Below are 26,404 nucleotides of genomic sequence, written 5' to 3'. Positions count from 1 at the left end.
AAGCACTGCTCAAAAAGCAGCTCACCTGAGTCAGACGAGGAGCAATCGATAGAAACTTCTCTCTAGGTGGGGTTTGGTCTCTTAGGCCACTCATAATCCCAAGGCCTCGTGTTCCAACCCCTCATTTACCAGCAGACAGAATTGAGGGCAGCGGCTGGCCCACGGTCACCCTGTCCCCCGGTGGAACCTCAAGTCTCTGACACCCCATTGCCACCTAGCCACAGGCTATGCTGGCTCCCACTCACAGGCCACAGAGGCAGAGCTGCTCCTCAGGGACTCCGTCAGCAGGAGTGATGAGGGCTCTGCGGGCCGGCTCCCTGAGCCAGCCTGTCTCTCCAGACCACATTCTGGGGAATCCTCCAAGGCCCAAAGACTATTGCTCAAAGAGGGGTCGTTTAAGAAGAAATCATTAAGCCAGCCATGGTGGTGCACACCTGTAGTCCCAGCTACTCAGGAGACTGAGGTGGGAGGGTGGTTTGAACCCAGGAGGTTGATTCTGCAGTGAGCCCTGATTGCGCCACTGCACTCCAGCCTGGGCAACAGAGTGAGACCCTGTCTCTAAAACAAACAAACAAACAAAATCAAAAAAGAAGAAACCGTTAGGATGTGGGAAGCCCCCCAGAAGAAAGCCATTCCTGCCTGATACAGAACCATCTACGGTTCCTACTGGGAGCCTCTCTGTGATGTAAAATCTATCTCCTCCCATCAAAGGAGAGAGGAGGAATGGGTGGGAGGTGGTGGGCCATGGGGCCAATAGAGGTGACCCTGGGAGGAGGGGGAATGTGCCCCCACTGAGCTGCTCTGAGGGGCAGAGCCCAGAAGTTCTCAGGTTGTGAGCCTGAGGGTCTGAAACTCCATTCCTCAGGTTCCAGGAAGGTGGTGACTCTTCTCCTAAATATACAGAACCCAGCCCTCCTCCCCCACCATACTGCTGGATGTGCTAGCACCGGACAGCTTTGATCTGAGCTCTCAGAGATGCCCAGGAATAGTCTCTTGCACATGAAGGAGACAGAAACTCTCAGCTGAAGGTGGGAATTGGACAGGGAGAGTGGAGAGGGAGATTGGCTGGGGCATGGGAAATGCTACTCCAGCCCCTGGTTTTGCCCCAGGGCAGGGAAGGAGGACAGAAGCAGCTCAGGGGCCCAAAGCTGGAGCACTTGGAACCAGACCAAAGTTACTGAGGAACAGAAAGCGACCCTTGCCCCTACCCCCAGGCAGATTTGTAAGATTTGCCTAACGGTGATCCAGGCCTGGGTATAGTGCTTCCTATGCCCTGACACCAGCCCTCTGTCCTGTCGTGTGGGCAGGACAAGCACCATGTCTTATTTTGCAAATAAGGAGACCAAAGCCCAAGCTGATTAAACAGCTAGCCCAAGGTCCCCTAAACGTATATGTGAGCACATGCACACACACACACACACACACACACAAAAGAGAAAGAGAGAAAGAGAGAGAGACAGGATCTTACTCTGTCATCCAGCCTAGAGTGCAGTGGAGCAATCTTGGCTCACTGCAGCTTCTCCTCCTGGGCTCAAGCAATCCTCCGGCCTCAGCCTCCCAAGTAGCTGGGACCACAGGTGCTCACCACCATGTCCAGTTGATTTTTTTCTGTTTTTTGTAGAGACAGGTTCTCACTATGTTGCCCACGTTGGTCTCAAACACCTGGACTCAAGCAATCCTCCCACCTCAGCCTCCCAAAGTGTCAGGATGACAGGAGTAAGTGACTGTACTCAGCCTAATTTGATTTAATTTAATTTTTTAGAGATAGGGCCTTGCTTTGTTGCCCAGGTTGGTCTTGAACCCCTGGCTTCAAGCAATTCTCATATTTCAGCTTCCAAAAGTGTTGGGATTACAGGCATGAGCCACTGTGCCTGGCCTTCTATTTATTAGTTATATTTTCCTCTGATTCGCAAGCAGTTTGAGGAAGCTTGTATCAAAATGCTTTGAATTTATTCCTTCCATAGACATTTGGTGCTCTCTCTGTGCCTGGCATTGCCCTAGACTCCAAGGAAAATGAGGACAGACAGAATCTCTGCTTCTGGAGAGCTTGTGGTCTGGCATATTGTACGCTTGTGGTAAGTTCTGTGCAGGAAAGTGAGTAAGTAACAGTACTAGTGAGCAGGGGAACCTGGCCTAGGAGGTGGCATCTAAGCAGGCATGAAGGCCCGAGGCAAACCTGGGTTTGGTGTGTTCAAACTGTGAAGAGAAGTGCCCAGTGGCCCAGGTGCTGTGTGAGGGGAGAACAGTGCAAGCTGAGAGAACAGGGCAGGGCCCACTTTGGAGAACTCCGTGGTGAGCAGTTACAGTGTATACTTAGCAGAATGGGAGGTCTGAGGGGGGCAACTGGCAGGATCCCAGGACATTTTAGAAGGATACTTCCTGCTGCCTGGAGAATGGGCCATGGGGAAGCAAGAATGGAGGCAGTTTGGACAACATGGCATACCTCATCTCTACAAAAATACAACAATTAGACGGGTGTGGTGGCGCATGCCTGTGGTCCCAGCAACTTGGGAGGTTGAGGCAGGAGGATCATTTGAGCCCAGAAGGCAGAGTGACGGCAAGTTGATATTGCACCTCTGCACTCCAGCCTGGGTGATAGAGAGAGATCCTGTCTCAAAAAGAAAGAAAGAAAAAGAGAGAGAGAGAGAGAGAGAGCAAGGGAGGGAGGGGGAGAGAGAGAGAAACAGACAGAGAGGGAGGGAGGGAAAGAAGAATGAAGGTGGCTTCTGGCAGATGAGAGAGGATGGTGATTGAACTAGGGGAATGGCAGGGGATCTGGAGAGAGAAACAAGAGGGCAGTCTCAGGGGCCTGCAGAGAAAGGGCAGGAGAAGAACATGGGGAGACCCTTCACACCAGCAGCCCCTGGACAGCTCCTCAAGGGTGAGGACGGAGGGTGGAGGAAAGCCTGTTGGAGTTAAGCCATCCAATAGGGCCAGCTAACTTAGAGCACCCTTGTGAGTGCTCCTAGAGAGACCCAGGCTTTCAATCACCTGTTGCTGAGGAATAATAACTCACTTTTCCATTACAGGAAGGACAAGGAAGCATGGTTTAAGGCAAGGATGACATGCACACAGCACTTCCACACCCATACCCGTGGCAGACATCACTAATCAATCATGCCATTCCTTCTGGTGAGCCCAGACTCAGCTTCACTGCCTTTCCCAAAGTAGTCCTCCAGGCAGCCCTTCCCAATCACCTGGTGATGGCACAGGGTTAACCTATTCGTCATTCCCAGTGCACAGGAATGAGCACTGAGGCTGGAGCCCAAAAGACTCAGGTTTAGCTCTGCTTCTGCCATTTAGTTGCTGTGTGTCTGTGGACAATTTATTTAGCCTCTTTGAATTTCACTTTCCCATCTGTTAAAGTGAATCATTATTCCTAGGTCACATGTTTGCCGTGAGGACTAAATGAGATAATACACAAAAGCACTTAGCTTAGTTCTGGTACAGGTAGGCACCAATAAATGTTTAAAAAAATAGCCCCCCTTTGCCCCACCCACATTTATACCCCCAGATGTTCACAGACTAAACACTCTACATGCTCTCTGACAGTGCCCATTCAGGCACACACTTACACACAAGTGCACACACTCACACAGTGCATAAGAGGATAAAAAAACATTATCCTAACAGCTGGCAGTGGAATTGATCTTAGGGAGGGAAGTGTCTTTGTTCAGGAAATTACTTTGATAAGCCTCTGAGGATATGGATTAGCAAAAGTCAAGGAAACAAAAAGATGGCTGAACTGCTCTGCATTGAAATTGAGACAAAATTTGGGGGCAGGGGAAAGAAAGAAAGCCCAGCAGAGTGGGTGCTGCAGAGAACCAAGGTGGAAGACAGAGGCAGAGGACTTTCTAAGGATGAGTGTGTCAAATATTCAACATGGAACTGCTTGCAGATTTTGAGATATGAAACCTCTCTGTCTCAAAAAGAGACTGCATGATTCCATTTGTATAGAATCATCTAGAAAACGCAAACCAATTCATAGTGATCAGTGGTTGCCCAGGGTGAGGGGAGGAGGAAGCTTCTGGGGATGGTGCCCTTGTTAACACACACACCTAACACCAAGCACCTGCAGCCTCTCCTCTTTGCCTTGCACCCTAAAGTGAGGCCCTCCCACCTCTTGGGGCTGTGAGCCACGTGTCAGGGAAGAGGAACCTCTTGACTCAGGTTCACAGGAACGTGTGTATATCTATATGTGTATATCTAAATAGAGATCTAGATCTAGATGTCAAAACTTGGCAAATTGAACACTTGAAATATGGACAGTTTTTTAAATTATACCTTAATACACTGTTGAGATGTTTTAAAAAGTGGTTTATATCGATTCAATCCAAATATTTTTGTTTCTCATGCTTTTACATGTGCTATTTTTCCCCACCTTTCAACAGACACTGACCCCCCAAAACAGTTTCTTTTGTCCCACACCACACCTTCAGTCCAGTCTGACGCTGATGTTAGTGCCTTATGGGAATTGTTTTGGGGTCGAATGTGAAGGAGAGATTGAATCCTACATCTAAGTCAAAACTGCAGCTGTGGACCAGCATGAGGAAATGTATCCACAAGCTGAACAAATTCAGCACGAGCATCAGCTTGGAGCCAAGACCCTCATGAGAACTCAAGCTCACTCCCCTCTCTGGAAATTCTTAGAAATCTCAGGATAAAACATTGAACTTCCCTAGGATATGAAAAGGGAGTTCCAGCCAGCATCATAGGTCCCAGCTGACACGTGTGTTACATACACAGACAGAAACACACCCGGGCACTCAAAACACACATGCCCAGCACCAAGCACCTGCAGCCATTCCTCACTGCACCCTAAAGCAAGGCCCTTCCACCTCTTAGGGCTGTGAGCCACATGTGTGGGGAGAGGACATGGCTCTTGACTGAACTGTGTTTACTCTCTAAAGAAACTTTTCAGAAATGCAAAGATGGGGCAAAGGTGGGAGGTCAGCCTCCTTGACAAACACAGGTATGCTGAGATCCTTTCTCTTTTCTTTTTTTTCTTTTTTTCTTTTTTTTTTTTTTTTTGAGATGGAGCCTCGCTCTGTCGCCCAGGCTGGAGTGCCATGGCACGATCTCGGCTCACTGCAACCTCTGCCTCCCAGGTTCAAGCAATTCTCCTGCCTCAGCCTCCTGAGTAGCTGAGATTACAGGCGCCCACCACATACCTGGCTAATTTTTTTTGTATTTTTAGTAGAGACGGGGCTTCACCATCTTGGCCAGGCTGGTCTTGAACTCCTGACCTCGTGATCCACCCGCCTGGGTCTCCCAAAGTGCTGGGATTACAGGCATGAGCCACCACACCCACCCTTTCTCTTAGGATCATCAAGTCAGTCCATTCTAATCAACCTCATAACACACTTTGCGGCAATATTCCTTCAAGCTGGCCCAATCATCATCAAAAAACGTGAGGTCAGTTTGCTCCTGGCAATGCCTGGCATTGCTGCAAAAGTTCCTCAGCTCTGCAAGGTGTTGTGCTCCAGGAGGCAAACATCGCCCCAGCCCCTCATGCCTCTGCCTCTTCCCTCCCCCTCCCCTGCCTCCCAACACCACTCCTTGGAGCACCACGCAGAAACCAAATCAGCTGCTCCTTCTGAGGGGATAATCAAAGTGCAGGTCTCTGGAGAGGACCAGCTCCGTGGAGCAAGTCTTTAATTTCAAGCTGACAAGGTTGGGAGCATGTGCCATGGGCTTTTCCATAGGCAAGACAGCCGGATGGCCAGGGAGCACAGCTGGTGAGCAGGAGAAGGGGAGGGCAGAGGGGGAGGGCTGGATGGGAGCCACAGGCAGCTTCCCAGGTGGGCAAAGGGCCTCTGTGCTATGGAAGTCTGTTTGCTCTCTGCAAATTTGAGCTGTAGGCATCTCCCGACATCACCCAGAGGGATGTCCACAGCTGCAAGTGTGGCCCTTGTCTGCCCAGAAGGCTCAGGAGCTGGAGGAAACCCTGAAGGGCAAGCCTCTGGCCCAGGATCACACATGTCTCTGAGAGGAGAGGTGGGGCCCTGAATACAGACCTGGGTGGAGCTTCAGGGCTCCTCAGGCTCCTGAGCCCAAATGGCAGGGCTACCTTGGGAGTAAGGCCTCACTGAGATGAAGAAACCAAGACTGCAGAAAAATTTCAGTGCTCAGAAGCAGGTGTTGCTGGGGCTCTTGTCATCATCCTGTCATCAAGAGACAACAGGCCTAGAGAGGGTAGGAATTCTGCTCCAGATCACAAAGCAAGGCCATGAAGAAACCAAGGGTAAAATATATTCTCTTTGACATTCACGAATAATACATCCCAAGACCTTGGTGAGGCCTCCATTTCCCAAATAAAAAATTGAACTGGTTGGACAACACCATTGCCCCACTGGGCTGCAGCAGCTGGGCAGCCCCTAGCCAGCTCAGACACCCTGCACACACTGCTCAGTGGTTCAAACCTAGACTCAGCAGAGGGACAGATTTATTACTGCATGGGCCTTCAGTGCACTACCAAAAAGCTGAACTCGCAAATAGCACCCCAGCAAACCAGCCGTCTTTCCTACAGCCCTCTCCTCTCCTGGATCAGTGACCTAACCATTGGCTCCTGCCATGCTGCATTGGGCTGGGGATCAGGAGGGCCCCTGTAGGCAGGTGAGTAAAATCAGGAGGGAGAGGCAGCCACCTGGGAGCACAGCCCCAACTCTGAGCCCAGAAATGTGCTGCCTCCCTTCCCCTCACCTCATCCACCAATGCTGGGCCTGAGCTTCATGCATCAGAACCAACAACTTGGATGCCATCCTTTGGGAAGCCTTCCCCCTTTTCCAGGTTCACAGATGTACTGTGTTCCCATTCCATATCATTTGGGCTCCTTGTACTTCTAGGATCTAAGCACCTGGCACAGTGTCTGGCCTTGGCGAGTGCTTAGGATTTGCTGACTAAATAAAGCTAAACATGTATGTGAATTGGGCTCCCTGCACCCTGGCCCCTCTCTGAGCCTCGCTTTCCTGCTGCGGAGGGTGGTTGGGGGCAGGGGTGTTACTTGCTGTCACAAGGAATCAGCGCTGGCCAGTGGGTCTGGATCTAGTAGACAGCTAAGGACTGAATGGTTTCCCTCTCAAAATCCAACTGTTGAAGCCCTAACCTCCAATGTGATGGTATTTGCCTTTGGGAGGTGATTAGGTTTAGATGAGGTCATGAGGGTGGGGCCCTCATGATGGGATTAGTGCCCTTGTAAGAAGAGACCAGAGAGCTTGCTCGTGCTCTGTTTCTACCATGAAAAGATGGCCATCTGTATGCCAGGAGGTGGCCCCTCACCAGGAACTGAATCATCCTGCACTTTGATCTTGGACTGCCTGACCTCCAGAACTGTGAGAAATAAATGTCTGTTGTCTAAGCCACCTGGTATGGGGTATTTTGCTATAGCAGCCTGGACATAGCCCTGTAAGATACAGTGGTAACTTCCCCCTGACATATCCTAAAGCCATATTACCAGAGTCTTCGCCTTGTCTGTGAACAGAACTGTGACTACTGAGGCGAAAATGCACTGGGTGGGTGCCCAAAACCTGGGTTCAAGAGCCAGTCCTACTGTTTATCAGCTCCATGACCTCAGGTAAGGGATGAAATCAGAGTGCACCAGAGATGACATCCACAAGACCTCAGTTTCCCTATCTTTTGCTCAGGGATACTGTGAGTGAGGCTCCCGTGGGACCATGTGCAGGTATGTGCCTGGAAAGCAGAATGCACTGTGGGAATGTGCAAGAAGCTGAGGTCCAGCCGGCTTCACAGCAGACCAGTTGGAGGAGGCTCCTCAGGCTGGCAGTGTACAGCTCTGAGCCCTGGAGCAGTTTTCTCTCTACCATTCCCCACCCACCCACATTCCTCGGACCTAAGAATCCACCCACTGTCTATAGCATGTTTGGGCCTGTCCTCTTGCTTTGTTAGACACCTCTGGGAAGCGTGTCTTGTTTCTGGGCTCCGCCAGAAACCTCTAGAAGGCATGTTTGGGTCCATCTTTGTGTCCTCTGGAGTCAATTTGACTTGATCACCCTCTGCTTTCTGAAGTGACCCAGCCATGCCCCATTTGGAGAAGGGGGGTTCCCTTTGCTGCAGGAACCCCCACCAAAGCCTGCCCTTGGCATTTGGTACTGCTAACGGCAAACAGCCCTGTCTTCCCAGGATGGTGGGATCAATAGGCGATGGCCTGGAGCAAGTCCTCAGTGGCCTTTCCAGGCCTGGCACACTCTGCTGCCACCTGTGCCCACAGGCCCGCACCACCCTGCCTTCACCAGCCATGCGGCACTGCGGGGTGCACCTCCCTAGGTCCTGACTGATGGAAGAAGATGTGACCTCCAATGCTCAATGACACGGGGCTGCTGGAGGCTGCATGGGCCCCCCAACCCAGGAACCCAGCTGCCCCCTTCCTGTGCCCAAGCGTCCCAGTCCCCAGAGAATCAAGGCAGGGGTGTGAGCTGGCCGCTCCTGCCTCTTGCCTTCTTCCCTGGTCTTCAATATTCATGAGCACTCCTAGCAGGGGAGCTAAAAATGTTCTGCTCCGAAATCTAACTGCTTTATGGAAGCCTAATTAAATTCTTTGGTGGAAGGGGAAATAAATGACCTTCAAAACTGCCAAAGCTATTCGGAGTGGTGTGTCCCAGAAACCTTTCCCCTTCTCTCCCCTCCTGCTGTGGGTGGCCTTTGCTCTGGTGATAAAATTCTCCACCTCCCCCTCAGGCTAAGGGCTCAGGGGGTTCCCTGGGGGTGGTAAGTGTGCCCGATGACAAGATTGCCTCCTATGGAAGAAACACAGCCAGGCAACGATCCCGACTGCTCAGGGGACCAGGCAAGCTCAGCCCTTGCTGGAAACTTGGGTCTCAGCCAGTGGATAGGGTTGGAGGGAAGAGAAATGGCAGTGGGGGATGGGGTTGACTCTGGTGGAGAGAGAACAGCAGTACCCCTTTCCTCCTGGGCAGGTGCTTCTGCAGTATGGTGCCCTAAGAATTTCAGGCTTCCTCCTTCCCCGGGCCACCCTGTCCATGCATCCTGGCAAGACCGAAACAGGGGCCCGGGATAGAGAATAGCCCTTTGCAAACCCCTACCTGGGAGCCTGGAATTGGAGCTCACGCCCAGTTGCTTCTCCTATTCACTGGGGATAAGCAGTCATTTCCCCAGAGGTCAATGAAGAAACCTGCCCCTTTTTGAGGGTTGCCAACGAGTGGGGGTGAAGGGGTCTGAATCTCCCACCCTCTTCCCTGTGACTTGGCTTCCTGAGAAGGTGGAAGAGATGAGAAGGGGGTGAGGACATGAGCTGCACAGCCCCTCACCTGCACAGTTAGAATTCACCTAGAACAGGCGCGTTCCAGCAGGCTCAGTCAGGGACCCCACAGACCCTCCTCCATGAGAAGTAGGTGGCTGGCTAGAATCCCCCCAGGCAGGGGGTGGGAAGACACTGAGAGGATTAGATCTCCACAGCACAGCAGCATGGGTGCCTGGCACTCCTAGAACCTCAGTGACTATGTGGATGTAAAGGCTCATGCCTGCCTGATAGTTGAGGACAGGGTGGGGCAGGGGCAGGGGGTGGAGGGGCAGGGGGGTCTGAGTGACCAGATGCTTTCTCTTCCATTTTGGGAGGAGGTCATTTTTATCCACTCCAAAGCTGCCTTCTGATTGGTCACCCATGAGTCATTCTCAGGCAGTCACAGCCCAGTGTGATGACTGGTTGCCAGTGACACCTGGCTCTCCACGGGCCCGCTCATTCTGGGATGCATATTCTTCAAAATCACTTTCTAGGTCATTTCGAGGCCCTCAGAACAGACCCTGCTTGCTGTGTGCCACTTCGGGTGAGCACACCCAATTCTAGTCCACGTCCAGGCAGACTCGAGAAAGCAGTTCGCCAGGCAATCTGCAGAGATCAAGGCTGCCGTAGGCTAGGACAGCCAGGGAAGATGCTGCATCCTCCCCTCCTGGCCTCACTTGATCTATGGCCTCTTCCCACTCATTCCTGACTCCTACCTGGGCTGCCCTTTCCCCCTCCTCCTCCCCAAATCCTGCCTGCTGCTGTGTCCAGCTTCATGAAGGAGAATTTCCCAGGCCAGGCCAGCTGGCAGTGATTGCCCCTCACCCCTGCCTGGACTCTCAGGCTGAGCAGCTCACTTACTTCACCTCTGAGCCCCTCACGCCCAAGCCCATCCTAAACTCCCCAACCAGATTTTAACCCCAAGGGGCCAATATTCATGCTCTAAATGCCTTTGGGAGCTGCCAGTGTGCCTTTAGAAGACTCAAGTGCTTCATGAATGAGTGAATGAATAGTTGAATGAATAAAAGTGGATGAATAAATGAGGAAATCCACTCATTTAAGAAATACTTCCTAAGTACTGTATGCCAGGCATGGGCTGGGTGATGAGGACTCAGAGGATTCCAACAGACCTGCCCCTGCCCTCAGGGCCCCTCATCATGCTGGGACAAGTGAGTAAATAAAGAAGGGTGAGGGAACAGGGGAGATGAGAATGAGCAGGGACCAGACAGTGCTCGAATGCACAGGCCTTTGGGGACCCCAACAGTGTCCCCCTGGCTGAGGGGGTTCAGGCCTTGTCTAGACCACCCCCAGGCCTGCTCTCCCTCTCCTGGCTCCCCTGGAGCTGGCTTTCACCAAGGTGTGTTCACACCCCTGCCCCTGCCTTCTCCACCAACCCCCACATCTATTTTGGTGTCTGCACTAGGCCAGCTGATGCCTCCCCCTGCTCCCAGCTGCTTCCTCTCCCATTCTGCCTTCAGAGGCCTTGAATCAAATGGAAACGCCCAGTGCAGCCCTGTTACCGCCATCTTAGGCTGAGACCCAGCCTGCCCAGGCCTGCACATAGGGGGCCAGCAAGCCCCCATCAGTGGCTCAGCAAGGGGACCTGAGCTGGCTGCCAACCATCCTAAACTCCCCAATCACCCCTCAGGCCAGGGCATGGAGAGGGGGACCTGGAGCAGAAGGATTCAGGCCATGTGCCCCCATCAGTGGGACCAAAGGCCCTGGCAGCCTTCAGAGGGCTCCATCAAACGCCCTTGGAGATGGCCCAGCAAATACACAAATGTTAAAGCATGTTATTCTGAAGAATAACAGTCAATCCTGCTGTGGTGTGTGAGCTAAGGCAAAGTAGCAAATACTTTTTATTAAGATACACTTAATATTGGAACAAAATTGAGTTTGACAGACCTAGGCTTGTCCTACCATTGCTGCCACAGCTTCGTTTAACCTCTTTAGTCTCTTATTCCTGCAACTTTAGTCTTGGTCCTTCTAGCTTCCCTTTAACATGGCATGTATGAGAGAGAGAGAGAGAGAGTGTGTGTGTGTGTGTGTGTGAAGGATGGAGGGATAGGGAACTAGTGTTTCAATTTTTATGCAAATATTTCTGATATAATTGTGTGGCTTTGAACCACGAGAAAAGAATATAGGATTTGGAGTTGACCTAGGCTGAGATCTCAATTCTGCCCCATATGAATGCTGTGAGCTTAGACAAGTTCATCTCTGCACCTTCACTTCCACCCATAGGTGTCATAACCTAGTGGATGCTGTGCTCAGCCATGCAGATGCCTTCTCAGGTGCCTCCTGCAGCTGCCTGGCACTGCCTGCTGCTGGCTCACAGTGGAATCCTCTGCAGGAAGGCCTTGGCAGAAAGAAGCTGCCCTCCCCAGCAGTAGGCATCCTCCCTCAGGGTAGGCACCCAAAAGCAGCCTGTCCCAGAAGACTGGTCCATGTGAGACACAGAGGCTTGGCTCTGCTGCCTCTGTTTTACTGAAAGACTATCCCAGTCTCAGCACTGGGATGGGATAAGGCCTTTAACTATGCTTAATTACAACACAGCTCTAAACACAGTTCACCTGCTTCCTCTGGCCAATCTTGCATCCCTCGCTCCCGTACAGATGTTGTTCTCTGGGAGGGCTCCCCAGAAATCTTCCTGCCCACAACACTCTGTCTCAGAGTCTGTTTCCTGGGGGGACCCGACCTCAGAAAGTAGCCAGGCTGTAGTCAGTGAAATATGATAAGGCGTGTATGAAGGCTTAGCGCAGCGCCCAACTCACAGGAGAACTCAATAGATGACGGCTGCTGGGATTCTCCTTGGAGGTCACTGTTTCTGAACCCTGATGAACATTGAAATCAGCTGTGAAGCTTTTTTTTAAAAGGCCAATTTTTTCCTGAGACACTGATTCAGGAGGGCTGAAATCAGACCCAGTGTTCTGTATTTTAGAAACCCCACAGGTGTTTCTGATGGACAGCCAGGGCTGACAGCCAATGACCTGGGTCATTTTTTTATACCACCATCACCCCTATAATTTACAGGCAAGAATCACAAACCCATGCAGGGCAAAGTGACCTGTTCAAGGGCAGACAGGTACTTAGTTGCCCAGAGAGGGTTCAACTCATTAATCCTGATTCTCTCAGGGTCAATGCTTGGGTTGTGTGTGTGGTGGGGGGTGCTATAAAAGCCCCTGATCCCAACTCTCTCCAACATAAGCACAGGCAGCTGCATTTATTAAGCAGATCCCAGAACATTTGGCCTAACCAGCAATACAAGCAGTATGTGATCAACCGTTGCTTTCACTAGTGCAGGCTGTGAGCTCCCAGAGGAGGAGTCCTCATTGTGGCTGTGGTGGTCAGGGAGGTCTTCAAGGAGGAGGCAAGCCCTGAACCAGATTTTAGAGAACAGTGAGTCTTCAAATAGGGAGCAAGCTGTAAGGGTGCCAGACCCCAGGACTGGTCACCTCATTCTGTGTTCAATCCGTTTCTAAGGAAACTAATCCTGATCTGTATTCTCATCATCCTTCTGGCAAGACCGGGGATTTCAGAAGCACTCAGACTCATGGACCAGTGGGCAATGATTTCCCAGGTTTTACAAAAACATATTTTGTTCTAAAGATTAAAACTTAGGTAAGGGTTTGCTTGAAGTTTGATTAACCTGCACTTCATTAGCCCCATTTCTCTTAAGCACTGGAGTTGCACAGCCATGTGGTCACATGGTGTGGTTGAGGTGGAGCTCAGGCTCTACCACTTATAAGCTGTGTGACCTTGGTCAAGTTACTTAACTTCTCTGAGCCTCTATTTGTTCAACCTTAAAATGGAAACAGTGATACTTACCTTCTTCCCTCTCTGGATTGTTAAGAGGATCAAATGGGGTCATGATCTCAAAAAAAAAAAAAAAAAAAAAAAACACTTCTGTAAATGTCAAAGCACACTACAAGTGAGAGCTGCTACTATTTTCCACATTTATCTTTTTAAACTTGGGATGCAGAAGCCCAGGGAGGTTTCTGCCATTGCTCAGCACCCTACAGTAAGCTATATGGGGAGCAGAGGCAAGACCAAATTCCCCCAAATCCTACTCTAATGCTTTTTCCAATATAGCAGCATATATATTCCTCAAATCTTTCTTCTTTCTCTAATTTCTTAGGCATTACAGGGAATTGTGCATTCTCACCTTGCCCTAAATTTGTAGTCTTTGATGGCTCGTAATCTTTTGATCCCTTCTGCAGCAGCCTGCTATCCTGTGCCCTTCCTGCCTCTATATCATCTCAAGGGGCTTTCTGTCTATATTCTCTTTACTTTGGACATCCTAAATTCAGCCTGGAACGAGCCCCCACCCAGATGATGATAACCCCCTCCTCCGTGGGACTCTTTCCTCTCATTTATAACACTGGTGCAATGTTACCTTCTGATTCATTCACAGCAAGGAACTTGGGAAACAGAGTCAAAAAGTAGTCTGTGAAAGGGCCCTTGAGGGCTCAGCACCAGCCCTTGCTGGGCAGCATGACGAGGCCACAATGGAGTGGGGCAAGGTGCCTCCTGGAAGCTGGGGCTGGAGGGCTATACTCTGATCCCCAACCTCTGCTGTTCCTCTGTCCCGATATCTCTGCCTGATCAACTAAATCCTCAGCTGCAGAAACCTCCTGCTGCTCTGTGCCAGCCTCTGGGTCTCTGGTGCCAAACCCTTGGCAGCCCCTTGGCTCCTCACTCCATTCTTCCCACCAGACCTGCACCCCCTCTCCCCACGGAGATCCCTCCAAGTCCAAGGCCCAGCTCAGGCTCTCGATTCCAGGAGACAGGTCACGTCCACCACCCTGGGGTACAGTGCGAGCCAAACTAATCAATGGCAGAGTGGTAGATTAAGGGGCCCAGCTCAAAGCCATCCATCACTGTCATTTACCCGGGCCTGTCAGCCTGCAAATGGAAAAGGAGATGATGTGAAACAACCCATCTGCAGGTTTTTAACGCTCTTTACAAATTGCCGTGGTGAATAACTTGTTGCCTGTATTTATCCCTTTTCAAATTGTCTCTTAGCTACAGTCATCCGTCTTCATTCTACACCCTGATGGTGCGTGCACCGCCAGTTGGGCAACCTCATTATTTCCCTGCTGCTGCTGCCTGGAGGAGGCAGGGGAGGAAGAAAGAGAAGGAGAAGGAATGGAGGAGAGAGAAAGAAGAGAAAGAAGGTGGAGGGAGAGAGAAAGAAAGGGAGTGAGGTGGGGGTGGGAGGGTGGTGGGAGAGGAGAGACTCCAGACAGTGGAACCAGCTTGGGCAAGAACCTACTCAGCTAGGGTTCTTCCCCGGAGGTCCCCACTTCCCTGAGCTCATGGTGAGAGAAAAACCTATCCCCTCTGCCAGGAAGTTTGTGAGCAGGGACTATCCTCCTCAGAGGGTACCAGATCAGTGGTCAGAATTTCCAGTCCCAGGTCATCAGCTGTGGTCCTTCATCATTCCCACCTCTAAGGAAGAAAGTCTATCTGCCAGGCCAGTTGTAAAGCTTCATCATGCAAAGTCATCTTTCATGTGTCCCCTTCCTCTTCCCACATGCCATGATGTGCTACTTCTAGCTTTCCAATGAGACCCTTCCCTGTGCTTTGGTTTCCACTGCCCTAGGTCTGACTGACATTCCTTCCTCTTCAGCTCGGGGCTGTAGCCTCCTGCAATGGACTGAATGTTTATTTCCCCCCACAAAGTCCATATGATGGCATCCTTACCCCCAAGGTGATGGTATTAGGAGGTGCGGGTGATTAGGTTATGAGGGTGGAGGCCACATAGATGGGATTAGTGCTCTTATAAAAGAGACCTCAGAGCTCCCTTGCCCCTTCCAGCATGTGAGGACACAGAAGTCCACTGTCCATGAACCAGGAAGTGGGCAAGTGTCAGACCCAAATCTACTGGCACCTTGATCTTGGACTTCCCGGCCTCCAGGACCATGAGAAATAAATTGTTGTTTATAACCTGCCCAGCCCAAATGGACTAGGACACCTCCTAACTGGTCAGTCTCTCTGCCAGCCCACCTCCTCACTCTCAAGAACAAATGAAAAACTTCTCATAAAGGCCATGTTATTTCTTCACTCTATCAGTGTCTTCCAGTGATCCGTGAGCCTCCTGTATTAGAATCACCTGGTCACCCTGCCCCAGGACTACTGATGCTGTGAGGCAGGGGCTGCGTGTTACATGTTTCCTAGCTGGTTAGTGTGCACTGCAAAGGTCGAGGGCCACACCCCAGAAATTTGTTTTGACACACAAGAAACTGGAGACACAGAAAGATGCAATAATTTGCCCAAGGTCACACAGCTAATTGGCAGCTGAACAGGAACCAGTAAACAGGCCTCTTTTCCTACAATCAAGTGCTCTTCCTCCTATAAACAGTTAGATCCTTCTATGAATAACAGTTGTTTGTTTATCCAACTCTGACTCAAACAGAAGCTCCTTGAGGCCAGGGTCCCATGCACCACTGTACCCCTCCATCCTCCTCCAGGCTTAGCACAGGGTTTATTGGTTTACTTTTGGTAAGACAGAAAAGTGTAGAACAGGATGCATCAGGCCAAGACCACATTGAATTCTTCCTCCAGGGCTCTTGCAGGGTTCAGAGCCTCCCACTTCTTGTTGGGGTACTATGGACCGAACCAAAATCTGCCTGGCTGTCAAGTGCTGAGTTTCTAACACTGCATCTGATATTTCCACTCAGTCTTCCAGGGCAGACCTTTAAATATTTGAAAACAGCTGTCAGGATCCATTTCCGTGTTCTCTCTTCCAGTTTAAAGTCCCAAGCTCCCTCAACCACTCCTTGTCTGGCATGGCAGCAAGACCCTGGGGCATCCCAGGCCCCCTCCTCCAAATGCTATCCCATTCGTCAATGTCCTTGCTCAATTGTGGCTCCCAGAATGAAACGCAAGTCTTCAGATATGGTATGACCACTGCCAAGCACAGAGGACCACACCATTATCTCCCCTCTTCTGCACTCTGTGCTTTGATTAATATAGTCCAAGATTGCACTGCTTTCCTGGCAGCCTCACCCCACTGTTGGCTCACATTGCTCTTGGTTTGCTAATCCATCTAACTCTATTACTGTCTAATCCACGATTCTCCATCTCGTCCCTGAGGATTACATCAGAGTCCTTACAAAATGCCTTGCTGAAATCCAGATATGCCATGTTCATCGTGCCCTGCACGTCTACCAGTCTAGAAAACCCAGCAGCCGGAGAAAGGAGTTTATTGTGGCGGGACTTCCACTTGGTGAACCCAAGATGCTTCCTAGTGATCGCTCCTTTTCTTCCTACGGGTTCATGAACCATCCCCTCAATAATCTTTCTTTTTTCTTTTTTTTTATTATACTTTAAGTTCTAGGGTACATGTGCACAACGTGCAGGCTCATTACATAAGTATACATGTGCCATGCTGGCCCGCTGCACCCATCAACCTGTCATTTACATTAGGTATTTCTCCCAATACTATCCCTCCCCCGGCCCCGCATCCCACGACAGGACCCAGTGTGTGATGTTCCTACCCTGTGACCAAGTGTTCTCATTGTTCAATTCCCACCTATGAATTAGAACATATGGTGTTTGGTTTTCTGTCCTTCTGTTAGTTTGCTCAGAATGATGGTTTCCAGCTTCTTTAAAGTTCATATGGAACCAAAAAAGAGCCCACATTGCCAAGTCAATCCTAAGCAAAAAGAACAAAGCTGGAGGCATCACGCTACCTGACTTCAAACTATACGACAAGGCTACAGTAACCAAAACAGCATGGTACTGGTACCAAAACAGAGATATAGACCAATGGAACAGAACAGAGGCCTCAGAAATAACACCACACATCTACAATTATCTGATCTTTGACAAACCTGATAAAAATAAGAAATGGGGAAAGGATTCCCTATTTAATAAATGGTGCTGGGAAAACAGGCTAGTCATATGTAGAAAGCTGAAACTGGATCCCTTCCTTACACCTTATACAAAAATTAATTCAAGACAGATTAAAGACTTAAATGTTAGAAATAATCTTTGTTTAGTGCCCTCTACAGTGCTCTTCTCACCCAAGGTGCTTGCTCAGTGTCTGGACTGAGCAATGATGACAGGCGGCCTGATTGATCATGCCGGTTGTGAGGTTTATGCTGGTCAACAGGGGCTGCCGGGGGAAAAGCAGAGAGGGGAGTAAGTCCAAAAATCACAAACTCAGAAATGCCCATGGAGGCTGTAAACACCTTGATAGAGGGACGATGAGTCTCTGGGTTAGAAAATTTATTAACAACGCCGAATGTATTTCACTCTCCCTGCATGATGTTTGATTCAAAGAAAATATGAAAACATTACTGGAATCCCAATTCTGCCAAACCATTTCCTTTCTCCTATAATTAGGTACTCTGAATTTTAGTATCATTTTGTGTCTGTGTTTGTTTCTTCTGATTTCCACAGACTATTTTTAGACCAATCATGACTCATTTTTTGAAAGGCGTTAGGAAAAAATAAGTATTTTTCCCCAGCAATCAAATGTTCCTGTCCTCTGGGTGACACACATTTAGGTAAGTCATAGCTGTGTGACAGACGCGCGGGCCTGGGGCAGGGGGAGGAGAGCCCACAGGAGAAAGTCTCCTGATCTGGGGGGAGGACACAATGAGGGGAGGATCAACACAGGAACCTTCAGCCCCCGGCCAGACCCACTGATTGATCCCACCCTGTCCTCCAAAGAGGGAGATAGATCCAGGATCCAGGAGGGCCCAGCCACAGGAGTGCAGGTTGCACCAGGACGATACCAGAGAGGCATCCCAGCCTTGAAGAGCTGCCCCGGGAGAGCCATCAGGCTCATTATTCTTCAAGCAGAAGCAGGAGGGACATGAACAAGTAAGTACAACTAGCTCAGAAAAAGAAAGAGCTAACGATGAGATATTCAACTGTGGGATGAGCTACTGGACAAAGTAGTGAGCTCCCCGACTCTGGGAGTGTTCGAACTAAGCTGGTTCTTTCCAAACCTCGATGTCCAAAGCCCCTTCCAGTGCTGACTATGTGGTATCTGCCAGGGAGGCTGCTGGAAGAATTCCTGCTATAAAAGAGAAACTGAGTCACAATGTCCAAAGTCTCGTCCAACATCAGGACTCTGGGAAGAATCAGACCCCTGCATCTATGTCTGCACTTGTTCCCCAAAGCAGAAACAACATGGGGAGGGCTGGGGGGAGTTTCACCTCCTCCATTCGGCCTTCCTGCTGCGATCCATCTGGAGGGGGAAGTCTTTGAATGCTCTCCCCCAGCCTCTGCCACAGTAACACATACCCTTCCCACCTCCCACATGAAAAGGGTTTTACATACAATTTACTAGCTAGACACGGATTCATTTTCCAACTCCGTTTAAGTACTCAGACCTTTTACAGAGACTCTTGTAGACCCAGTTCCTTCTTTCTGGGAGTTTATACTCTAAGATAGACATGCTGAAACTAACAGGTGTAAAACACACTGCCAACAACAGCAACACAAACCTGTATCAATTCAATGTCCCTGGATGTGAGAGACAGAGAAAAGAAGAGAGAGAACATGTATGCAGGGGAGGGGAAAGTATCAAATTTACTCTGGGCTGTCTCTAAACTACACATGCCCTTTCCTTGCCCACTGAGAGTCTGCCATGCTCCCCTGCCCCACCACACAACATTTAAGAACGCACCCACATGGAGGGCCAATGTTACATGAGAGGGGCCTCAGAAAGGTGGAGAACACTGGAACTTTACAGTTTGCAAATCCCTCTCTCATCCATTCCTCTTGGATTGTCCATTCATTCACCAAAGATTTATGCAGTACCTACTGTCTTTGGGCACTGAGAGTACAAGAGTGACTTAAAACAGACATGTTTCCTGGAAGCTCACATGAAGCTCACAGCCTAGTGGAGAAGGCAGACACTCGTAAACAATCACCTAGGTGTAAGTGTGCACCTACAGTACTCTCAGGTGAGTCCAGCAATGGAAAGTCATTTAGTGCTGTGGAGTGTGTAACCCAGGGAGCTGACTTAACCCGGGGCTCAAGGAGGACTTCCTGGAGGAGGTGACATTTGAGTTGGGATCTGAAGGATGAAGGATGGGTAATCAGGTGACAAGACCGAGCCTGCACTTTGGAGGTCTGAAACATACAATCTCCCTGTGAAGGGCATGCGTGGTTCACCCAAGAAACATGGAGCTCCTACACACATGTCAGGTGCTGCAGGGCACTGGAGACACGTGGTGTCCCAGATAGACAGCCCAGCCCTCCTGATCCTTCAGTCTTCAGTCTAGAAAGGGAGGCAGACAGCTGGAAATGTCATGAAACTTCAGGGTGGTCAGTAAAGTGCTCGTGAGGAAAATTGCAGGGTGCAGACAAAATAGATGGCCCCACCTGGGCCATCCTTAGGAGTGAGAATGACCAGACTTGATGGCTACTTGAATGGGGTGGGGACCAAGGGTAACTGGGGAGGGTGAATGAGAAGTATGGGGTTTCTACTTTGGATGCCAGGTACATGGGGAAGCTGTTCACTGAGGTGGGGAATGTAGGAGCTGGAGCACTTTGGAGCACAATACATGAGTATGATTTGGGCATATCCAGCCTGTCCCAGGTCTGAGTTCTCCTGAGGACAGGATGAAGAGGAGCCAAGGAAGGATTCTAAGGAGAGATATTCATTAAGCTTGATCTTGAATGGCAAATAGCATGGAAGGGTGAGGAAGGAGTATAGTCAAGAATTCCATGGAAGGGCCACAGCTTAGGCAGACGCCTGTAGCATGAAGGAGCAAGGTTTGTTTACAGAACTGCAAGTGGCCGAACTTCGCTAGGGTAGAATGGCACACAATGTGGACGGAGATAAGGATGGAGAGCCAGGCAGGGGGCCAGAATCCTAAGAAATTTTGACTGACTTAAAGGTAAAGGGAGTCACCAAAGGGTTTTGTGAAAGAAAATAGCATGGTCAGATTTGTGCTCTGAAAATTCATCACTGAGTCTGGTCGGCTAACCAAGGGCAGCACAGTGGAGCAAGGAGCCGCAGGAACCCAGAGACACTGCGGGCCCTGCTGGTGAGAACGGGCCTCCCATGGGCCTGGGCCCTCCACTCTTCCCTACAGGATCCCCTCTCCCCAGACCTCTTCTGTCTGTCTGTCTTGCCCACCAGAGCTCTGGGTGGCCCTCATGAAGCAGTCTCCCCTCTGTTGCCTGTATAAGAAGGGCCCCACCAGAGTCAGCCAGGGAATCCAGTGACCTCTCACAGTGGCCTGCACACCCCCGGGATGGGCCTGGGGTAGAGAGCCAGCGGTCAGCACAGGACACCCTCCTTCCTCCAGGAGAGATGCAGACCCCACGCTGGGAGGAGGTCCCCCATCACTCTCTGGAAAAAACCCAAAGTGCCCAGTTACATTAGAATTTCAGGTAAGTAATGGATCATTGTTTAGTGTAAATATATCTCACATATTGTATGGGACATACCTATATTAATCCATTTATTTGCTGCTTACCTGAAATTCAACTTTAACGAGGCATCCGGTGACCCGCTCCTTGGCTGTTCTATGAGGGTTGGGAATCCTGGAAAAGGATGGGGGGAATCATGGAGAAATTAATTCCCCAATAGCCAGGGCCCAGCCTACAGCTCCTCACGTCCACCCGGTGCTCTGCAAGGTCTATTTAGGGGGTCCCTGTGCTCCCTGGAAACCCCAGGCTGTGGCCTCAGCTCCCACCCACCCCATATGAAGCACCACTGCCGGAGCTCCCCCACGCCCACTGTCCTTGGCCAGCTCACTAGCAGCGCTGCTCCTGGAGAGTTGCAGCCAATCCAGGCTTCAGCCCTGTCTCCACCCCCATCCCTGCCCCTCCAGTCTGAGAATCCACTTCCTGGTATGCTTTCCTCTGCCCTCTTGAACTGGAGTCCATTTGCTTTCACTCAGCCTGGGTCCAGATGCTTTCAATGAATGAGAACTTCTGGTCCTGCGGTTTTGATTCCAATCTGGAACATTTTCTTTCAAATCAGGAGCAAGGAAATAGCTGATACCTGCCTTTCTCTTTGTCTACCCTCACAGATCCCTCCAAATGCTATCTATGCCCCCACCTGGGTCTCTCCTGGGTTCCCAGCCTTTCCAGGGATCCCCAGCCCCATGCTGCCTGGCTGCAGGTTTTATTACCCGTGCTGCCCTTTGCTCCCGCTTAGGCTAATTGAGGCTGGCACACGAGTAGGGGCTGCTAATGGGCTTCTTCTGCACGGGCTCTCAGCCGGCAGATGGAAGGGACATGATTGCCTCCTTTCCCGACCATTAAGCGGAGCAGCCAACACCACACACAGCTCCTGGCTGAGCAGCAGGGCATATGGACCAGCAGGGGACATGGGGGCTGGGAGCTCTCCTACCCCAACCCTGCTCAGTTAGCAAAGGCATCAGGGGCTGTGGCTGGCTGAGAGGTCAGGGACAACCAACTGTCAGACTTCCTGCCAGAGGCTCAGCCCAGGCTGTATTCACATGTATCCCTTCCAGCAGACCCCGAGGGCCTCTGGGAAGAGTCCCCTTGCTCCTGGCCCTGGACAGGAGATGGGGAGATCGGCTAGGGTAGCCCAGCCCAGGGACTCTGGGGGGGGTTTTCATATAGGATAAAGAAGCAAGGGTCACCCACTCCTGGAACACTGCCCTCCCTCTGCACTCCCATGAACCCCTATACATATACACCTTCCAGAATTTGTCTTAAACTTCTCCTCCTCTGGGCAGCCCTCTCTGATGTCCCAAACGAGGTCAGATGTCCCAATACATATTCTCACAGCACCTTGAGCTTCCCTTTCTTATCACTCATCAAAATTACAATTACTGCAATAAGGGATGGAATGTACACACAATAACTCGGACTGGTAAGACTAAGTTACTTTATTTTCCATCGCTGACCACTTCTTGATCCAGGTTGTCCATCCCTGCTCACAGTTTGGTGGGTGTGGGGGTCTTAAGGGATGGAGGGGGTGGTGATCAACTTACCATTAAACAGTAATTCCATTTAAAAGTCCCTTTTAGCACTATTTCTTCCATCCTCCTTCCTTGGATGGTCTTGGGATGGGGGAAGTTTGTGTCTCCTTGTGGTGGCCAGGGCAGGGCCCCCAGCCCACCTGCTGTCCTCTGGGTTATTGTCAGCCTCCATGAGCTATTCCCCTGGGCCACCTATCTCTGGGTGTCCAACCTGTTGCCCTCTGGCTGCAGCTGATCTTTTCTGACATCGGATAGCACTCCCAGATGAGGTCCCAGCCTCTCCCACCATCTGCCCTCACGTGACCTCCTCATCCTAACTCCAGGCCTGTATGTCCACAATTCTTTCACACTTCTGCAATCTCCCCTCTGGGACACATGGAACTCCCAGATCCTCTGCTGTGTTGGATACAGGGCATTGGCAGCCAGGAACACTGATTAAGAACCGCCCTGCACAGCTCCCTCAACCAGGGCTGCACCACGTCTGACCCAGGGCCACGCCAAACCCGGACCTTCTCTGGGAGGTTTGTCTTCATCTCAGGCCACACACAGAAGGCAGTCCACAAGCCCCAATATTCTCAGGTCCCCCACACCTACCTGGGAATATTTATTTCTCACCTGTCCCTGCTCTGAAGTTTGACCCAGTGAGGGTGACATGGAGGAAGAAGGAGGCTCACAGCCTCCCCTACCTCCCAAGAAGCCAGGAAGAGCTGTCCCATTCCTGCTGTTGGGGGATCCCTTTGGGTTTCCCAAAATGCTTCCTGTACAGCTTGCAGAACCCTGAGCCCAAATAAACCTCCTTTTTTAAATAAATTACCCAGCCTCAGGTATCACTTTATAGCAATGCAAACGGACGAACACAAAGCCCTAGCTTAAAGCTATGCCCAGGCCTCCAAGCTTGGTGCTGCTGATGCAAAGAATTGTTTCATAAATGTAACAAAAAGCATTTTATCTCTACAAATTAAGCTGTCAAGACCATGGTTTCACGAAGGCCTTTTAAAAGCCACGCAATGACCTCTTTGTTCCAGAATCACTCAGTTTCTTTTATGCTTTCTTGAATATGAAAGAAAGGTGAGGGGTGACAGCTTTCAAACTCAGTTTTTAAAATAACCTTAGCAGCTCACTGCAAAGGTGAACCATTGCTCACGTGCAACTCGTGAAGAAGAGGCGGTGGATCCCTGAATCCGGTGATATCCCAAGGCCCTCCCAGTTCTGCCAGTCAGTGGTGGTTATGACCTAGCAAAGGAGCAAGATCAATATACAAACAACTGCAGTGTAAGGCAGGACCCAGAGAGTGCTATAGAAAGGTGCAAGGGCCCTTAGAAGTCGAACAGAGAAGAGGATTCATCAGAGTGTGAGTTCTCAACATTTTTTTTTAGCCTATGACCCCAGTAATGCTTTCTCTTGCTGTCTGAAGTATAATTCCATTAATCCAGAGCAGTTTGTTAACCTAACTTTTGGCAGTTTATAGACAAAAACAATAGACATGTTGAGTATGACTTTTCAAACTACACATTTTCTCATGCCACCCACCCAACCACAATTCACACAGATTCAGATGAAGCTCCCGCAGGAGGAAGAGGGTTTTGGGTGGATTATTAAAGTCAGGGGAGGCTTCAGGGGTGGTGTTGAGGCAGGGCTTGAGAGATGAGTGACATCCAAACAGATAGGAGTGGGAGTTTCCAGGCAAAGGGACCCCCAGTAGCAGATGGGCAGGGGAGAAGAGGGGTGGTGTGCTGGAGTCTGGCTGGCAGTGGGGTACACAGAGGGGAGCAGTGGAAGATGAGTCCAGGAGGGTCGGTCTTGGATCCCAGTCTGGGGAATCTGTACCTGGAGCTGAAAGGTGCTCTGAAGACTGACTCAGGGCTGAGCAGGGAGAGTTTGCCCAGCTGAGTGGAAAGGGCCTGACCTTCCAGAATGTGGATTCTCTGGCCTTTTACTCCTCCCTCCTTCCCTCCCCCTACCAGCCTGACCCTGGGGACTGAGTTAAGCTTCTGGGAGAGGAGTTCATCTGAAGCCCAGTCTTCCCCTGGAACCCTGCCCAACGCAGGCCTGCAGATACACTCTGCAAAAGCTTTCACGAGGCCTGTAGCTGAAAGAACAGAAGGAATCAAATGTAAAGATATTATACTGTCCACTGTATATGACAGAAAATCAAACTCAAAATTACTTAACCAATAGGAAATCTATTGACTCATGAAATTGGAATCCCCAGGGGAAATGTCAGCTTCAGGAGGGGTTTCACCCAGAGGTTGGTAATGTCTCATAATCCTTGGCTACATTTCTTTGTGATTCTCTCCACTCTCCTTTTCTAATGTATCAGGCCCATTCTCAGATTGAATTCCCTCACAATAGCAAAATGTGTGCTAGCACCTCCGGGGTCACATGCTTCCTTTTTCATAACCACGGAGGTTTAAAAGGCTTTTCTTACTCCCAACTTTTACCACAAATCCCAACTTTCTCTCTGATTGGACCAACTTACATCACAAGGTAGCTCTCAAGCCAATCACCATGGCCAAGAGAATCCTGTGCATTGATTGGCTTGGTGCTGGGTTATATGCCTTTTCCTTACCCAATCACTGAGGCCAGGGAAGGTAAGAATACTGTCATTGGCTTAGCCCATTAGGGACCAACCCAGAAGATGAGTCCTGCTCAGGTAACACGGCTGCTCTGCAGTGAGAGAGGGGTGAATGGATGCTGGGGAAGCAGACAACACTGTAGTCCAACACAGATGTCTATTTTGCTTTTCTCATGAAAGGCTGGGTGAGCGAGAGAAGAGATTAGAATTAGACTTAGACTCTGGAGAGTAATTTGAAGGCCACCCATAGACTTAACTCGCCCATATCCCCAAGGTCACACAAAATTGTGGGTTGGCTATAATATATTCTTTCATCTTTCCTTCTCTTTCCTTTTTCTCTTCAATCTCTCTTTTCCCTCCCTTTTCCCCCTCTAGTGTTTCCTTATCCCCTGGCTTGCCTGACTTCTTTTCTTTTTTCCATTCCTTCCCATCTCTCTGTCATCACAGTGCTGTATTGCCGCTCAATCCTGAATGTCTCCACCGCCTGGGTCTTTTATCTCAGGCTCATCCTTCCCTCCCTGCGCACATCTCCAGCCACCCTCTCCTGATGCCTCTGAGTTCAATTTCATCTCCTCCAAACTGCTTTATTGGTTCTACAGAAAAACAAGGCTAGCTAGAGCCATTATGGGTGCATACGGTGTGCATTAGACTCAAAAAATATTTAAGGAAAATACTGTGGTAAATAGGATCAATAAACTCCACATCAAACTTTCACCAGGAAGAGGGAGAAGGCTACCTCCAGCTAAGTGCGCCAGGAAACTGCTCACCATTCAGCAGCAAGAGCCTGAGGCTGCTTCACTGCCCCTCCCACAGTGCACATTGGTCTGAGCAAGCTGTGGACTCCTAGTACTCCAGCCTCCCTCTTTCCCAGCTGCACCTGGCTCTGACCACACCTCGCCTCTCCCCTCCCCGTCCTCACTTCTCCTCTCTGCTGCTGAAGATCCCAATGGCTTCCACACGAACCCCCTTCCCCCAGAGTGTCTTCGATCAGCGGTGCTGATGAAGAAAGGGACACGACGATGAGGAGAGAGGGAAGAGGACTGGGGGAGCAGAGGCATTTGCATTGTGGTATTTTTAGACCCAATGGTGAAATCTTTCATAATTGTAATTTTTCTTGAAAGAAAATGAGAGTTCGATGGGTGGTGCTTGTGCCCTACCTCCTCTTTGTGCTCTCCCTGCAACAGACAGGGAAGACAAGAGGAAAGAGCAACACAGAAAAGAGAGGAGAGCAAATCAGAGGGGAATTTGTCCTACAAAACTGGGGTCTCCAAGAGCCTTCCACCTGCCCCCAAAGCTTTGGTATGGTGGATTTCAGGAAGGATGAACTGAGGCTAAGGTCACACTGGGAATCTGGGCTGTCTCCCAAGCACTGGGTCGCCCTGGAGACCTGTTTGCTATGAGAGAGGGAAGAACATGACTATAGGAATCAGCTTCCTTTAACAACACTTTTATCACATCCCTAGTCTATCCAAGTGCTTTCGCATACTCTCCAGTGCCTTTTGGATTAAAAAGCAGCTAGTACTCCCAGGTCCTGCAGGAGAAGGATCCCTTCCTCCAGAAGGGTATCCCCTTCTGGGCCCTCCACCTACTGATATTCCCCCAAAACCTCTCAGGAACCTTTTTCTACCCCATGCAACTTAATGAGCT

The sequence above is a fragment of the Gorilla gorilla genome, chromosome 9 (assembly GCF_029281585.2).
Source record: "Gorilla gorilla gorilla isolate KB3781 chromosome 9, NHGRI_mGorGor1-v2.1_pri, whole genome shotgun sequence".
Taxonomy (NCBI): Eukaryota; Metazoa; Chordata; class Mammalia; order Primates; family Hominidae; genus Gorilla; species Gorilla gorilla.
Note: the sequence above shows the minus strand (reverse complement) of the source record.